Here is a 15808-nt window from a genome sequence, read left to right on the forward strand (position 1 = left end):
GACGAGGCTGAGACCTGGCCCGGGCCTCCCACAGCTGCCTTCCCTCAGACCAGCGAAGGCGTCCCTGCCTGGGCTGCCGAGGCCTGGCCAAGCCGGCCAGCAGGGCTACCGTCTGACCTAGAGGAACCCAAGGCTCTACTGGTGCCTGGTGATTCAGAGGACCGGCCTGAGCTGAAGGTCCAGCTCGAACCCTGATGCGTGCCTGGATCCTGGGATCTGGCGAACCAGCTGGACACAGCCGTCCGAGCTAATTCCCAAGTCCGATGGCTGGTGGTGCTGCGGGGTGAGTGAACCCTGTTACAATGCCTAAATGAATAATATGAGCTTTCTACTTTGAACCTTTTCCTAACAAATTTACGTAATATTTGAAGATGAAAGTCGGCAATGCTCGCATATTGTTATTGTAGTGTGTTGTCACATAGGCCTGATTGATTCGCACTGCTATTGTAGTGTGCTGATCTCTAGAAGTTAATAAGAAATTAATGTTTATAATTTTAACTCATAATATTAATTATGAAGAAATGTAAACTTTAGAATTTTATCCAGTGAGAAGGCAATTGCGATAAATTTTCTGGGAGGCACCTCACACCTCCCCTGTATCCGCTGGTTAAGAACCCCTGCTCTATTCCCTTTTTAATGATTCCTAACATTCTGTTTGCTTTTTTGACTGCCACTGCACACTGAGTGGATGTTTTAGAGAAGTATCCACAATGACTCCAAATCTCTCCTGAGTAGTTGCAGCTTAATTAGTCCTCATCATATATTTAAGTCAATAGGAGCTCCACCTGCTTATGCCAAGGCTGAACTGAGCCAATTGTGTGTTTCACTTGTTAATGATCAGGTTCTAGTCCATCTCAGGTCAATATTGATGAATGATTAAAGGTAAGTACTTATCACCTGACAGCAGTTTGATATGTGAAATGAGTTGGTGGGTCACAGCTCAATACATTCAGAGCTTCTGAATGTTGTTCATCTCCGTGAAAAGCCAAGGGCTGAACCTCAGTGGGAAGTGAACCATTTTCTCCAATTCCAAACCTGAGGTAAGATAATATAAAGGAATCTTATGGTGCCATGGGATAGGAGGAGTCCAGTCCTCCTTATCTTCCAATAAAATGCCTTTTGAGAGCACTAAGTTCACATAAAAATATGAAAGAACTATACAGGCTCAATTTCAACTGTTGTAACAAAGAGGTACTAATGATTAACTCACAGCTTCAGACTGTATAAAAAGGCAGCACATGTGCATTAGAGATGTAAAATCCCACGTAATTGGTGAAACACTTAAATGCAGTGCTAACACCCTGTTTAACTGATTAAAGGGAGATGGGCAGGGGGAGCTGCTTTAGTGGGGCTGGAGTGGCCCCTCTGCCCACTGGAGTTGGGCAACAGCAGCCCCATATGGGGGCTGCCACTGCAATTTCCCTCCCCTTGGAGGGGCTGCTGCCACAGCTCCCAGCTCCCCATGCAGGGACTACTGCAGCTGCCCCTCCCAGCTCCCACACAGCGACTGCTGGTTAACCGTTACCCGGGGCGGCCTGTCCATATAGGAGAACTAGGCGGTCGTCTTAGGCCAAGTTAAATGGGGCGCCAAATGGCGGTGCAATATCATTGAGGGGTTTGGAGGTGGGGGCGCCAATTGCATGGTTCACCTAAGGCGCCAGTTGCTGGCAGCTAGTCTAGGACCGCCCCTGCGACCCAGTAAGCATCACTTGTTAAAGGTGATGGGAAATGGCTAACTGGTTATCCATTAACATCCCTAATGTGGGTATCATACAGGCTTGCAGCAGAGGCTTGCAGCTGGTTTCCTTTACATGCCAGCAATGGAAGGCTTTTGCTGGCACATTACATTTACTGGGGTGTCTGGTGCACTAGGTTACTCAGAGCTCAAACTCACAAGCATTGTTGCACGTGCCTGGTTTGGCTCTCCAAAAGTTATTTCTATAGCCCCCATTATGACAGTAACTGAATAGCTCACAATCTTTAAAGTATTTATCCTCGCAATAGCCTCTAAGACTGAGTAGCATGGATATCCTAATTGTAAAGGTGGGAAATTGCAGTATAGAGACACTAAAGGTAATTCATCTGAGAGACATATTCAACTCATAAAACTGTACTTCAGCTCCTAAGTCACTTAGACACTCTTCAAAAGTTTACCCCAAGGGGCGTGTGCAAGGTTATGCAAGAAGTAGGTCCCAGACTACCATCCTAATCACTGGACAATCCCTCCTCTGAACCAAGATCCATTTGACAGAGTAAAAGAGCCTGCTCAGGATCTGTATTAGACAAAGTAAACCCCATAGGCGACCCTGTCCTTGAACACATTAAGAATTTAGCTTTGCACATTCATTCATTCCAAATCGTAAGACGTAAAAAATAGTGGTCTTTTGTTCATTCATCGTTATATATGACTTCTGGCTAACAGTGACTGTATGTTACCATAGCCTTTCAACCACATTTCCTCTTTGCAATCTCACTACTTAATGGAACTATAGTTTCCATGAAACCTATATCACTCTAGAACACCTTGGGAATTCACTTTTAATAATGCACAGCATTATATGGTTATTAATTTTGTTGGCATGTATTGTAACAGCCCTGCACATAATGCAGTAATTTCCTGTCCATATGTAAATCTTCATTGGTGGTCTGCTATCCTTCAACATTCATTAATAATAAGCTCATCCAGTCCTTGATATGGAGATGTAGGGTTGCTCACCAGAGGCAGAATACTTTGAGTGTGGAGAGAGATGTAGCCACATCAAAAGAAACTAGTATTTTTAAGTCGTTTATTTTGATTAGATAAGCCAAGAGTTAACATCAACATAGCAATAGCAAAGATAAATTTAGCTCATTGGTTTGCAAATAAATATTACAGCTCAATATGCAGAATGTAGAACCTAGAATATTCTGACTTAGAAAAGCGGTTACTCACCTTGAGCAGAAACTGATGTTCTTTGACATGGGTGTCTCTGTGGGCGTTCCACTGTAGGTGTCTTGGTGCTCCTATACTTATAGTCAGAACTTTTTAGCAGCAGTATCCCCCCACATGCTGGTTCATGCTATCAACTCTGTCCCTCTGTTCCTTCTCTACCGTGGAGTGATGTTAAAACTCATAAGCAGAGGGATTAAGGGAGGATTGTGACATGGACACTCATCTCAAAGAACATCAGTTACTGCCCAAGGTGAGTAACTTCTCTTTTTTTCTTCGAGGGGTGTCCCTATGGACACTCCACTGTAGGTGACTATGGAGCAATACTCTGAGAGTCTAAAAAGAGGGGCTTCTGATCTAACCAGGTTTCCTTCTCCCCTCTCCCACCTTCTCTCCTCCTCTCATCATCTTTCCCCAGTCTTACCAGAGTTTCATTCCCCCCTCCAGTTTTGTTAAATAAAGAGCATTTGTGTTCATGAAAATACGTGTATTTTATTTGACATCAGGAAGGGGGATTAGGGAGGGGTAAGTGGAAGGACGTGAGGGAGGAATGAGGCACAAGCCCCCAGTGGAGCAGACCAGGGAGGCTTTTAGTGCTCCTCAGGGTGGAAGCTCTCCCACACGGCCTCCTGCATACTGACAGCCTCCAAATGGACTTGTTGGATGGCAGCCTGCAGAAAGTGCAGCCAGGCTCGCAGCAACGCATCCAAGAGAAGCACCAGAGTGCCCAGGGGCAGTTCTGGCTCCATGTTGCCAAGTGCTGTGGTGTCCCGAGTGAGGGCAACCAGATCACGCAGAGACAAAATGCTTTGCTGTCCCTCATTGAGTTAGACAAGCATGCAGGGAAACCTGAGAACGGGCTGTCTGGGAGGGTCCCTTTAAGCACAGACCTCAGATAGCCTCAGGCAGCAGCCCCACACAGTAAGTCCTGACCTGGTGCCCTGCTGGAACTGGTTCCGGCCAGCCTTAAATGCGATTCAGAATCCATTCGTGGATATGCTATTTCGAAATAGCAAAATGCATTTTGTGTGTAGACGCGTTATTTCGAAATAACTATTTCGAAATAACATTGTAGTGTAGACATACTCTTGGAGAACTTGGAGTAGAAATGCTTCCCGTGTTGCAAAATATGACGAATGTTGTCCAATTCGGCAAAGAGGTCTTTATCATTGAAGAGCAAATATTCTCCATCTAATGAAGGTCTGTTTGAGTTTGTTGGTAGCTTACTAAGGTCATACAAAGTCCTCAGGCACCTTTTTGTGGTGCTTCATTTCTCCAAACCTCTTTTAGATAGATACTTGAGCAGTATCAATGTGCAAGCAAAAAAACTTGCCTCTTGAATTTTTCTTCTGAGTTTCCCAGCACCTCATCTCTATCCTTGTAACCAAACTGTCTCTTCTTCTGATAAATAAGCATTTCCTTACGTTTTCTATCACTTCTTTGGCAGTAGTGATGGCATCTTCAATTTCATTGTCTCTTTAGGCCACATTGAAAGCAAGGCATCTTCTCAACAAAGTAGTAGAGGTTGCTATGTCCATTGATTGACTGAGTTTGCAATGCCTTGCTTACAGGCTACGTCTAGACTGGCATGATTTTCCGCAAATGCTTTTAACGGAAAAGTTTTCCATTAAAAGCATTTTCGGAACAGAGCTTCTAGATTGGCACGGATGCTTTTCTGCAAAAGCACTTTTTGCGGAAAAGCATCCATGCCAATCTAGACACGCTTTTCCGCAAAAAAGCCCCGATCGCCATTTTCGCGATCGGGGCTTTTTTGCGGAAAACAAATCTGAGCTGTCTACACTGTCAAAAGCTTTGCGCAAAAGGGACTTTTGCCCAAACGGGAGCAGAATAGTATTTCTGCAAGAAGCACTGATTTCTTACAGTAGGAAGTCAGTGCTTTTGCGGAAATTCAAGCGGCCAGTGTAGACATCTGGCAAGTTTTTCCAGAAAAGCGGCTGATTTTTCCGGGAAAAACTGGCCAGTCTAGACACAGCCACAATGTTTGTTTGGAATAGGATATTGTGCCAAATCACAACTGATACCAGAAATGTGAATTCTGGCAAGTGTTGTGCATCATGTCAGATTCCAGTCTTGGCTTTACTTGACTGTACCAATTCCATCAGGGCATCTTAAATCTCAGTCACTTGGAACGTCACTGACCTCTGTGCTGTCAATGTGTCTCTTCTAGCAAGTGTCATAGTGGCTTCATGGTCAGATTTGTAATATTGTCTCTGAATTCTTCCAGCTGACAGTTGATGCTGAAAACAGGACATCTATCATTTGCAGTACTCCAAAGAGACATATCTGAATCTAAAGGAGATGATGTTGTATCTGACAAATCTAGGTTGAGGAAATGGCAGCCACAAAACAAGCAGAGAGTACTTGGATTCACTGCAGGGATCCTTGTCTGGATACATCATTTTCTTCCCTCATGTTTGTTCCATTCTCATAGATAAAGTGTTCCTTTACTGGAAAACAGCAATCTTCACCATCAACAAATCTTTTCACTGTGACTGTCAGGAGAGCAGGCGATTTTTACAACATAGTACTTGGCCTTGTATAGCCATGTCATCAAACATCTTCCTTACCATAGGGTTAATCATTTAATTTTTAATGGTAATCCTGCAGTAATGGTCCATAGCTTCTTTCCTACGCAGTGTGCATACTCATGCATGATGTTGTTGTATTTCTCAAGAAGCTCTAACAAACTGAAGAAATTACGATTATGTTCAATGAACAACTTAGCTGATGAGCCCTGGAAAGTCAAATTATTCTTTGCAAGAAAGAGTGTAATTGTGATCAGACACTTACGCACATTCCTCCATTTCTGGGTTTCTACATTAATAGTGTGCTGAATTTATGTGGCTGCGCATTTATTCAACTTGAGCCTGGACTCTACAGCCTCTCTCCAAGTTACGAACGAGTTACGGTCCAAATACTTGGCCGTAACTCGAGCTGTTTGTAACTCGGACCCCATCGAGTTACATGCGACCGTGCTGTTCGTAAGTGCAGGTTGCGTTCGTAACTTGGGGACCGCCTTTACGACTGCTCCATGGGAGCTTTGGTCGCAAGTGCAAACGGTCATAACTCGACTGTTCGCAACTTGGGGAGCGTCTGTACCTCCATCCATTTGGAGTGGATCATAAAATGGCTTGGTGACTTTTCATGTTGCTTCAGAGGATTAGCTAAGATATGCCAGTAATTGTACCTAGAAAACACAAGCAACAATTTGGCATTCTTATCAAATATTGTACAATAAAAACAGAATACTTTGCCAGTTGATTTCAAGTAAACTAGCTAATTCTGATTCATTTTCTCACCATTCTCAAGCACTCTTTTTCAGTGTTACTTTGAGAAGTGTTGCTTTTGTTCATTTACTGGAAACATATAATTGATTTTGCCGGACCTGTTCAAAATTGATTGTACAATCTCAGCAGAATTTAGGATCACTGTCCATAACGCAAGATCTGATGTACTTGTGACAGTCTCCCCCATGCTTTATGATAATTGGCTTATGAATATAAATATGCTCAGAGATGATTTAGACGAAATACCTCATGTAATAATTGTAATGCTACAATCTGCTGAATCTGTATATTTCTTGTAAGTGAAGTTAGAAATATGAAGTGTGAATCTGTTTATGGTTATAAATGTGTTAATAAAGACCATTAGTGGTACTTCAGGTATTTAATGACTCAATGACCAACTCAACGAGTTGGTGCACAGCTTTGTTTGTCCAGTAAACCCAATCAGTGGTTGGCCCGAGAGACATGTAACCATACTGCCTCGTTCTGGAATTCATTTTGAATCTGGTATTTTTCCATGGGAGTGGGAAATGCAAAACAAAGGATTCCCGCCCTGGAAGAAGTCTAAATAATGGGAAGCAATCCCTTTTTGTCTTCAGCTGGCTTTTGAAACTGTCTGGTAAACCTTAGGGCTACGTCTACACTGTCCTGATTTTGCGCAAGAACTCTTTTGCGGAAGAGTTCTTGTGCAAAAACTCTTCCGGAACAGAGTGTTTACACTGGCATGTGCCTTTGTACAAGAGATGTGCTTTTGCGCAAGAGTATCCTTGCCAGTGTAGACGCTCTCTTGCACAAGAAAGCTCTGATGGCCATTTTAACCATAGGGCTTTCTTGCGCAAGAAATTCCTGTTGCCTGTCTACACTGGCCTCTTGCACAAGAACAGTTGCGCAAGAGGGCTTATTCCTGAGCAGAAGCATCATAGTTCTTGTGCAAGAAGCACTGATTTCATACATTAGAACGTCAGTGTTCTTGCGCAAGAACTCATGACCAGTGTAGACAGGCAACAAGTTTTGGCGCAAAAGCAGTTGCTTTTGCACAAGATCACGCCCATGGAGACACAGCCTAAGAGGATACAAAAGAATTTTGAAGATCTAAGTCTGAGTAAAAGATTTTGACTATGATTTGAAGCTCATACCTGAAATAATAACAGCTGTCTGGGGTAAGAATTTGAATGTAACAAGTTTTGTAGTGAATTAGAACAAGCTATGCATTTTCTATTTATTTTAATTTAGTAACTTACTTTGATCTGACAATTTTCACTTGCAACCACTTATATCCTACTTTTTAAAAATTATTTTATCTGGCCCAGGGTAAATAATTATCTGGGGGAACCAACCACTGTGCATATCTCTCTTTCACTGATAAGAGTTTATTTATGAGCTTTTCCCATGTAAAACTTTTACACAGAGAAATGATTCTTTTGTAATAGGACTTCCATCATTTACGCTTTACTCCTCAATTTCTTCAGCACTGGGACAATTGCGACAGCCCGAGGCCCAATCTGTTCTATTTCAGATATTTTCCCATCAAATTTGTCTCTTGCTACAATCTAGATTGCAACTGAGCTTTTCACTTCCTCTACTGAGTTCCCAAAGGCTTCTTTTATCTTTTATCTTCTCTGGAAGAAAAAAAGACTCTATTTTGCAGTCTTAGAAAGTCATTAAACATTACGGCTGTGTCTAGACTGGCATGATTTTGTGGAAATACTTTTAACGGAAAAGTTTTTCCATTAAAAGTATTTCCGCAAAAGAGTGTCTAGATTGGCACGGATACTTTTGCGCAAAAAGTGCTTTTGCGCAAAAGCATCCGTGGCCAGTCTAGACGCGATTTTGTGCAAGAAAGCCCCAATCGCCATTTTAGCCATCGGGGCTTTTTTGCGCAAAAGAGCTCTTCCCTGTCTACACTGGCCCTCTTGCGTAAGTATTCTTGTGCAAGAGGGCTTTTTCCTGAGCGGGACCCTGAAAGTATTTGCGCAAGAAGCACTGATTTTGTACATTACAAAGTCAGTGCTCTTGCACAAATTCAAGCGGCCAGTGTAGATTGCTGGCAAGTTTTTGCGCAAGAGCTTTTGCAGAAAATCTTGCCAGTCTAGATGCACCCTACATGTGAAGAATGACACAATAAGTAATGGCATTTCTTTTATATTGTTGCATAAATTGTGATTTGATAGCAATCTCTGGCGTCTTATTAAATATGTTCTTTATTATTACTTACACTCTTCAAATCTTTATATACAAATACACGTTCATAATAATTGTATTGAATCTCCTTATATGAGCAGAGGGATTTCTATTTCACTTTAAAAACCTTCCAATCTTCCCTTTATGCTTCCATTTCATTCTGTCCCTTCACCTAGATTCCTGATAGGTTTGCCTCCAATGACATGATACCTCGTACATTCAGCCAGTGCTATCCATGTAGTTATTTAGAACTCACAGCCCCTCTATATTCTATATTCTATTCTATATTTTCCATTCCCTCTGCACTCACAAACAAAGGACAGTAAGTTAAACAGATTTGTTTGTGAGTGTAGAGGAAATGGAAAATATAGAATGAGGGAAAGTCACATACTAAGAACATCAATAATAGGAAAGAGGAGTGTAAAAATAATGGCGACAGAAAAGTTAGTGCTCTAAAATAGAGCAGGAGACCTAATCCTTTATCACCGTGCACTTTTGTGTGGCCATGCTTATCTGTGCAAAGAGGTGTATAGCTCTACCATTCTGGTTTGCTGGTGATTGACACCTACTTTAAGTATATAAGTAAAATTAATCTATTCCTGTCTGAATATTGATGACATAATAGCAACATTTTCAGAAGCCTTCTCAGTCCGTCGCTACCTTTGTGCACTCCCTGTTGATCTCCCTGTGGTTTACTGCACATTGTCTATCCATCTTCCTGCTCTGCCACCATTCCTTCCAGGATAACTTCCCCAAAGTTATTCACATTTTTGCCTGATGTGACCAAAGTGCTTAAGTTTGTGCATATTGATTTAGAACAACAGGGTCCTGCTTGCTTCAGTCATATTTCTGACACAAGCATCCATCATCTTTTCCATTTGGGGCATACACAAGAGTCTTCTCCAGCACTGCATCTCAAAAGCATCAATGTTCTTCTTTCCTGCAGCATTAATTTCCCATTATTTACATACTTAAGTCACTATGGAAAAATTAATCTGTTTCATTAGTTAATCTGTGTACACTTCAAAATGCTTCGATTTTCTTAAAATTTGGTAAGGAAATCATGTGTGTAGTGAGACCATTTGGTTCCTATAGTGACTGCCAGGACATGTCTACACTACCACCCTAGTTCGAACTAGGGTGGTTAATTTAGGCAACCGGAGTTGCAAATGAAGCCCGGGATTTGAATTTCCCGGGCTTCATTTGCATATTGCTGAGCGCCGCCATTTTTAAATGTCCGCTAGTTCGGACTCCGTGCCTGCGGCTACACACGGCACGAACTAGGTAGTTCGGATTAGGCTTCCTATTCCGAACTACCGTTACTCCTCGTGGAACGAGGTGTACCGGTAGTTCGGAATAGGAAGCCTAATCCGAACTAGCGGACATTTAAAAATGGCGACGCCCGGCAATATGCAAATGAAGCCCGGGAAATTCAAATCCCGGGCTTCATTTGCAACTCCGGTTGCCTAAATTAACCACCCTAGTTCGAACTAGGATGGTAGTGTAGACATACCCCCAGTTATTCACTGGGCAAGTGACCTAACCCCATTATCTATGTTTTCTCCATTGGTAAAATGGGTATAATATACAGTAATGTCTCATTTAACACTATAGATATGATTCAGAAAATGATCGTGTTAAGTGAAAACGTGTTATGCAGGGTCATTTTTCCCACTGAAAATAATGGAAAAGGTGGGAGTTGAGTTTCAAGCGGTGGTGTCTGTTGGAACCAGGACATAAGATTGGGGAAGAAAGGGGACTGGGTTACAGCAGGGAGGGGAGGCGTTTGGCTCTGGGGAAGGGGAGGAGGATTGGGTTGGGAATATGCCCCTGTGACAGGTCTGCTGGGACCCGCACTGCGTCGGGCGAGGGGGGGTCACCGGGGAATGGCGCGGCGAGTGGCGAACCCTCCACCGCTTTGTGTGAAGGTGGAGAGCCCCACGCAGCTGCTGGCGATGGGCTGGCTGGGGAAACCCAGCCGCCGGCCTGCAAGCAGGGACGGAGAAGAGGGGACAAGGCATCTGGCGAGGGGGAGTCAGCAGCGAGTGGCAAGGCGAGAGGCGAATCCTCCACCACTCTGCAGAGAGAAGGGGGAAGCCCCATGCAGCTGCCGGCAACAAGCCAGCTGGGGAAATCGTCTTATTCCGGGGATGGTCGTGTAATTCAAAAAATGTTCCCAAAAAAAAATCATGCTATCGTGAAAACGTGTTAAGCGGGCACGTGTTAAATGAGGACTTACTGTATTAGAAAACATTGAGGCTTAACTAACTATTAAAGTGTGCTGGGCTCCTTGGATGAATGATACGGTGAAAAACATTATATTGAATCATTACTAAATAGATGGGATGAGACAGGCAAGGAACTGACCTGATGAGTCCAACTGGCCTTCACCTATTCTCATGTATATTTTGGAATTAACCCTAGTTGTGCTACGGTGTGAGGGAGAGGAAACCAAAAGCTCAAGTTTGTTTATGGTTACCAGTACAATAGATCAACCCCTAAATCAGGGATGGGCAATAATTTTTGACCAGGGGCCACTTCAGAAATTTTTGAAGTGGCACTGGGTTGCCCTGCAAGGGGCAGAGCCTCAGGCAGAAGGGGTGGGGCCAGGACACTTCCGTGCTTCCCTGCCCACAGGACCTGATTGGTCTGTGGGTGAGGGAGTACCTGAAGTCTTTCCCCCACCCCTTGCCAAGAGAACCCCCACCCCTTGCCAAGAGAGCCCCCCGCTGGTTGTTCCCTCTAGGCACCCACGTCCCTGGTGGTGGGAGGAGACTTCATGTGCTTGCCTGACACCCCCGGGTCAATCAGGGTTTGGGGCAGGAGGAGCACACGAAATCTGCTCCCGCCCTGCAAGGGAGCGCCATGCTTAGTCACACCAGCTGAGCAGCAGCTGTCGGTTGACTCGCCGAGCCCCTTGCAAGGCAGGAGGAGATTTTGCATGCTCTCCTTGCCTCCAAGCCCTGATGGGACTGGGGACAGGGAGAGTGCGAAATCTCTCGCTCCCTGCCCTCCGGCATGTGGCGCTTAGGGTGCTCTCCCCTGTCCCTAGGCCCTGATTGGCCTGGGGGTGGGGGATTGGCAGGACCTCTGCGAGCTGGATCAACCCACTGGGCAGTCCGTGGAGGCTTTTACCCACCTCTACCCTAAAGTAAGGACTGCTTGTATTAACCTTGTAATATTGATTTAGTAATATATTAACACAAATTGATCTTTCATCCTTCCATTCCTTGTGTCCCCAGCTATATTTTCGAGGATTGCATTGATTTCCCAGCACAGTGGCTGAGTCCTTGAATATTAGATTTACAGCATAATATTCCACAATAAAACTTAACATTGGGATGCAGGTCCAGTCAAAAGGCCATTTCTCTTCAGATTGCCTGAATAAATCACAATTAAATTAATCATAGATTAAGAATGTGCTGTGACCTCGACAGTTGGAAAGGATGCAAGACAGCAGGCTACTTTTGCAAGTGCAAAATTAAAAAAAAAATGCTAACTTAAAAAACCGAAACCCTGGTTTTATCTGTTCCTCAAAACAGTGCACTACTTTGTCAGGCCTTGAGTTTGCAAGTCTTTGTTCCAGACACAGCATAATTTGGGAGGTTGATGGCTAAGAAGGCTCTGCTACTGCAATCTCATATTTTTAATTAATTCTTGAATCCAACCATATTTTGCTAGACTCAAATTTTGCTTGAATCCTCATAGTTTGATTTTTAACTGGTACAGGTGTAGACTTAAATATAGATGCCAGTGTAATATGCCTGACAACTAATCTCTCATTCATGCCTTAATTTCTTGATTTCTGCAGCTATGTTCAACAGGCCAAATCCCAGGATCCTTCATTTTTAACTAGGGCTACATCTACATTGGCATGATCTTGGGCAAATACTTTTAACGCAAGAGTTTTTGCGTTAAAGTATTTGCGCAAGAGAGGGTCTGCATTGGCATGTGTTTTTGAGCAAGAGATGTGCTTTTGCACAAAAGTATCCATGCCAGTGTAGACTCTCTTGTGCAAGAAAGCTCTGATGGCCATTTTAACCATCGGGTGTTCTTGCATAAGAAATTCATGTTGCCTGTCTACAGTTGTGCAAGAGGGCTTATTCCTGAGCGGGAGCATCATAGTTCTTGCGCAAGAAGCACTGATTTCACACATTAGAACGTCAGTGTTCTTGCACAAAAACTCCCCGCCAGTGTAGACAGACAGCATTTTTTTGCGCAAAAGCGGGCGCTTTTGTGCAGAATCATGCCAATGTAGATACAGCCTTGGTGTTTTCTCAAGTAAAATACTCATTGACTTTCAGAGGGAGCCTGAAAGAATAAGTATTTCAGGATTTGACTATATATAGGGAATGATTGAAGTCAAAGAATCTCCATTTTACTCTTTCCAGAAACAAATTATTTGTGCTCTTAAGTGGATCCTTCCACACATGACTCAAGAACCAATTTGTGCCAACCAGCAAGGAATTAGAGAAATCTCAGAAGTCTGGTGTGTATAATCTGTTTCATTAAATAATGCCATGTGAGGTGTCAAGTGAAAGCCAGTGTCACACTGCTCATCAGTATCATTGTGAAATGTATGTACAGATGCTATGTAAGGAATTATATGTATATATGCACTGAAAAAATGTTTAAAAATCTGTATCAAACTATTAGTGATCAGCAAAGGTGAAAAACCAGGTTTTCCTTCAGACAAGAGGTAAGGAATGTGTCTGTCTGCCAGGATATAAATTAAGCATTATACGTTAACACAATGGATGCCCATTTTCATATGAAGTCAAGTGTTGATGAAGGGAGGTAAAGTTAGTTGAGATGCAGCACACAGGAAAAAACAACCCACAAGAATTATCCTGTCTTAGCAAAGACAGTGTACTTAAGGGCTATCTCTAGAAGGAAAAGAAAACATCCCTTCATCCTGAAAGGAAAAAAGTAAACAGACAGTGTATTTACATCCATGAAAACAGCCAACCTTGGTTGAAAACACAGCAGAGGAATTTGGGTAAGATAAGATTTGTGAGACTGGAGACTAACCTCTTAGTAATTTCAGTCTCTAGAAAACATGTTAAGATTTTGGTGTGATTGTAGAGCTGCCAGCATAGCCCAGGACAGTTGACTTGGGCACAAGGGTTCAGTGTAGATATTCAGGCTCAAGATGAATCCTGGGCAGGGGCAGACTGGCAATCAAAATAGGCCAGAGAAATGGGTTGAACAGCCCACGTTTTCACAAAGAATTTTTTAAAAGTTTACTCTTTGACCCCCATTAGCCACACCTCTGACCCCTGTTAACCATGCCCCTGACTCCCATTAGCCAGGCCTCTGGAGGTAACACTCTCGGGGCAAGATGGATACATGACCAGAAGTAAAAGGTGTCATGTGACCCCTCTCTAAGGACTTTTCCCACCATCCTCCTACCAATAGGGACTAGTTTGGCCCCCCCAACCTCCCTCCATGCAACTATCCTGCAATTGCATTAACCCAATGTGTGTGACATTAACTCGGGGGCGGAAGGTGTAGAGAGGCTGAGGGAAGTGTTCCCTCTAAGTTTCCTCCCATGAGCCGAATGAATTTTGTGTTGTGCACCAGTACTGAGTTCATGTGGCTTGTTTGGATGTGCCACTGTGGCACAATATCTTATAAACCTCTACCTTTTCCCTCTGCTGCCATGTCTCCTCCCTTTACTCCGTCAGCTCCCCTGGTGCCTGCTGCCTCCCAACCCCTCACCCTTCTTTCTCAGCTGTTGCCGTGCATGTCCTCCCTCGGCCCCACTATGCCCCGTACATGGCCGGCGCTGGGGAATTTAAAGTGCAGGGCTGCAGCACCCCGTCACAATCCCTGTCCTCCTCCAGCAGCCGCCAGCTGGCCCTTCAGAGGACAGCCCACTAGGAAATTCCCGGTGGCCCACTGGGCCAGTCTGCCCCTGATCCCGGGCTCTGAGACCCTTCCCAACTTTTGGGGTTTTAGACTCCATCCTGAGCCTGAATGTCCCCATGGCAATTTTATATTTCCACAGCCTGAGCCCTGTGAGCCAAAGTCAATTGACTTGGGCCAGCTGCTGTCATTTTCCAGGACTTTTATTGTAGTGTAGACCAGTGATCCCTTTAATTTTTTCCATCCATGTGCAAAATAAATTGTTATATGCACCGAGGCATGTGTGGATGGGCACCACCAGTAGAAACACATAGGCTACATCTAGACTGGCATGATTTTCCGGAAATGCTTTTAACGGAAAAGTTTTCCATTAAAAGCATTGTCGGAACAGAGCGTCTAGATTGGCATGGACGCTTTTCCGCAAAAACACTTTTTGTGTAAAAGCGTCCGTGCCAATCTAGACGCGCTTTTCCGCAAAAAAGCCCTGATCGCCATTTTCGCGATCGGGGCTTTTTTTGCGGAAAACAAATCTGGGCTGTCTACACTGGCCCTTTTGCGCAAAACTTTTGTGCAAAAGGACTTTTGCCCGAACGGGAGCAGCATAGTATTTCCGCAAGAACACTGATAATCTTACATGAGATCGTCAGTGCTTTTGTGGAAATTGAAGCGGCCAGTGTAGACAGTTGGCAAGTTTTTCCGGAAAAGTGGCTGCTTTTCCGGGGAAAAACTGGCCAGTCTAGACACAGCCAGCCTGCTGGCTGTGGGTGCTCTTATCAGCTGGGTGGCATTTGAATCTCTCCTGGATGGCTGCCTAAGTGCTTAGCTTAAAGGGACCACTGATGTAGACCTGCTTTTGGGAACCTGAGTCTGCTCTCTTTCATGTAAATCAGGAGTAACGCTGAAGTTAATGTAGTTACACCATTGAAAAACAGAATCAGGCCCTAGGCATCTCAAATTGAAGCACCCAAACTAATGTACATTTTTGAATCTTCAGTTAGCTCATTTGACACAAACCTCAGATTGCCTGTTGGTACACTCATGGGGTAACTATGCCAGTGGCTGAATCAGAGCTGGTCCTGTGTGTAGCCACACAGCCAGTCCATGGCAGAACTGAGGGAAAAACCCATGAGTTCTGTTCCCCCAATTTTCCTGCTCAAACCATGAGACAAACCTCTTCATCTTTGTTCCATCTGAATCCAAACTTCAGTCTCTTCCTGATAAGATTTCCATCATTGACATGACTCAGAAATTAGGATTTTATCTGTTTGATTTTTTTATATTTATTCAAATTAGGGACACTTGGGGAAAGCTGGCTTAAATATTGTGACTGAAAAGCAGGGGAAAACTCTCTAAGGTATTTGCAGATGTTATCAGAGTCTCATATTTTCATGGCTGATAGCATTTGGGTTTTCTTTACATTTTGGCTTCTCTTTGTGGGAACAGATTATCTGTATGGGAAAGGGAATTCTGTTTTATCTTGCTACTTGATTTTCTTGCCTATTGCCTTAGAACTGAATTTAACAGT

The sequence above is a fragment of the Pelodiscus sinensis genome, chromosome 11, assembly GCF_052426305.1.
Source record: "Pelodiscus sinensis isolate ZL-2025 chromosome 11, ASM5242630v1, whole genome shotgun sequence".
NCBI classification, from domain to species: Eukaryota; Metazoa; Chordata; order Testudines; family Trionychidae; genus Pelodiscus; species Pelodiscus sinensis.